The sequence below is a fragment of the Microtus ochrogaster genome, chromosome 10 (assembly GCF_000317375.1).
Source record: "Microtus ochrogaster isolate Prairie Vole_2 chromosome 10, MicOch1.0, whole genome shotgun sequence".
Taxonomy (NCBI): Eukaryota; Metazoa; Chordata; class Mammalia; order Rodentia; family Cricetidae; genus Microtus; species Microtus ochrogaster.
In genome coordinates, this window is record NC_022016.1 from 67,717,131 (window position 1) to 67,719,379 (window position 2,249).

Consider the following 2,249-nt stretch of genomic DNA (forward strand, 5'->3'; position numbering starts at 1 on the left):
GAGAGAGAGAGAGAGAGAGAGAGAGAGAGAGAGAGAGAGAGAGAGAGAGAAGGGGGAGCCATCTAATGCATACTTGATTTTGGTCATCTCCAGAGATAATGGCAACAGTTAGAGAAAAACTCCACCGTCAGCCAGAGCGTCTTAGTTCCCTGCGGGAAGCTTGGATCCTTGCTGGGTCTGAGCCGGTACACAATGAGAGCGAAGAACCCGCTGTGCCAGTGGAGACAACCAATTCATTCTTTGGAGGTTGGAGGGGGAAAGTTGATTAAAGTCTCCGGGGGTCTTGGGCCTCACTTTTAACATACATCCCTTGAGGGGGGGGAGCCCCTGGACTCTTCCCGCCCACACTTCCAGTCCCAAGCCTCTGTAGATAAATAAGTCTTCTGTCACTCATCTCTCAGCCAGTTAGAGAAGAGTCTAGTTTACTTAACAGCTGGGAAAAGATCCATTCACTGACTGACTGCCGGTTTCGTCTTCACTGAGAGTTAGGGGTGACTTTCTTGGTACAGAGCACTCTGAAAGGAAGCTAAGTGCGGATTTTGATCTCCTCGAGATGACTTTGGGACCGGAGCAGCACTCACAGAGCAGAGTTCTGAAGTGCGTTTGCGCTACCTCAAAGCTGTGTGTGTGTGTGTGTGTGTGTGTGTGTGTGTGTGTGTGTGTGAATACAGCTTCAAATTATCATTAAGATGCATCTCAGCAGGAATTTTTTTTTTGGGGGGGAAATACTGATGAAATATAAACAGTTTGGTCTCATGGCTGTTTTGCTTAGTGATGCCAAACATCTGGCTCTGTGCCATTACACCTGGATGTAAAGAAGAAAATGGGCCGTGCTGCTGACCCGATGTAAACATTCTCCTGAGGTCCATGGTCCAGCACAACTGGGGGGTGGTTCTAAGTAAGGCTGGGTTCCTGGCACAGCACCCGTGATTAATCGCACCATTTCCGTGGGCTCCGTTTGCTCTTACCCTTACAATAGCCAGTGCTTTTTAGGTGACGGCTTCTGCTGGTGGGGATGGGGTTGGGGGTTCGAATGTAGGGTTGCTCATCCTTTTTGGTCATCTGCTTTTAAATAACCATCCACACAATGAATTTTCACGTGTAAAACTATACTGTTATCAGCAGCTTCCCCAAATTCCCCTGGCTTTAATTGTGGGCTTTCAAATGTTAGAAAGTCCATTTTGCCTATTCCTGTTCTATTTCCTAATAATGGGCTCAAACCTGTTGCTCTCTTACCATCCCTTAAATCCCTTTCCTTTTTTTTTTTTTTTTGTAAACTCTTGACCTCTGTTCTTGCCTGAGGTTTCTAAGGTAACCCTGTCAGTGGCTCAGGAGATTAGTTTAAGTGGGGGGGGGGGGAGCATGGCGTATATTTTATCTATTTCATTGTAAAAAAAAAAAAGGTGGATCAATATTTCTCCCATCACTTTCCTATTTGATTGGCAGGGAGGAGGCAGCCTTCACACGCATTGTTTCTGGCCTGCCTCCTCCTACCTTTGCAAAGCTAAACCTCTGTAGACAGAGCTCCCGGTCATTGGAACCTACCTGATCCTTTCTCAGAATCCTGCTCATTTTGTGTCTTGGCTGACTGAAGCCAGAGGGAGAAGTCCCAAGACTCTGCTGTTATTTTCCAAGTCTCCAACTGCCATATCAGTAGGGGTCTGTCCCTACTGCATTTAGAGTAGGAGTCTCCTGAGGGTCATGAGCCTGTCAGTTTTGTTGGTGAATGAATACATTAAAGGCCCAGGTCAGCCTCAGCTTTTATTAGGGATGCTTGAAAAATCTAACCACGATGGCTAGGTGGCACCCCAGAGGCAGGGTAGGTGGGGGTGTGGTCAGGCAGGGTTAATAAATGCAGGGTTCATTTATTAGTGATTTGTTTTATTTTTTGCTCCTCTAATAGGAGGTATTATCTAATACTTAGGAGTTGTTTTATTTTACTATTGTAGGCGAGTGAGTGGCGTAGGGTATGTATGTATGTATGTATGTATATATGTATGTATGTGTTTCTGTGGGTTTGTGCACATATGCACATGCATGTGGGTGTTCCTATGAAGTCAGAGGTCAGTGTTGAGTGTCTTCTTCAATTTCCACCTTGTTTTTGGAAACATGATCTCTCATTCACTCAACCTGGAGGTCATCCACCCAGCTAGGCTGGATGGCCAATGGGCTCTAGGGATCTCTTTGTCTATGCCTGGGGTTTATATGTGAATGGCCAGCTATTCCCTGAAGGCTGGGGATCTGAGCTC

The 2,249-nt window shown here is 46.2% G+C and overlaps 1 protein-coding gene across 1 annotated transcript in view; it reads left to right on the forward strand.

The window, feature by feature from the left end:
• The window catches only part of Ror1 (receptor tyrosine kinase like orphan receptor 1), a 351,964-nt gene that overhangs the window by 1,213 nt on the left and 348,502 nt on the right, over positions 1-2,249 (forward strand). The window lies entirely within an intron of this gene.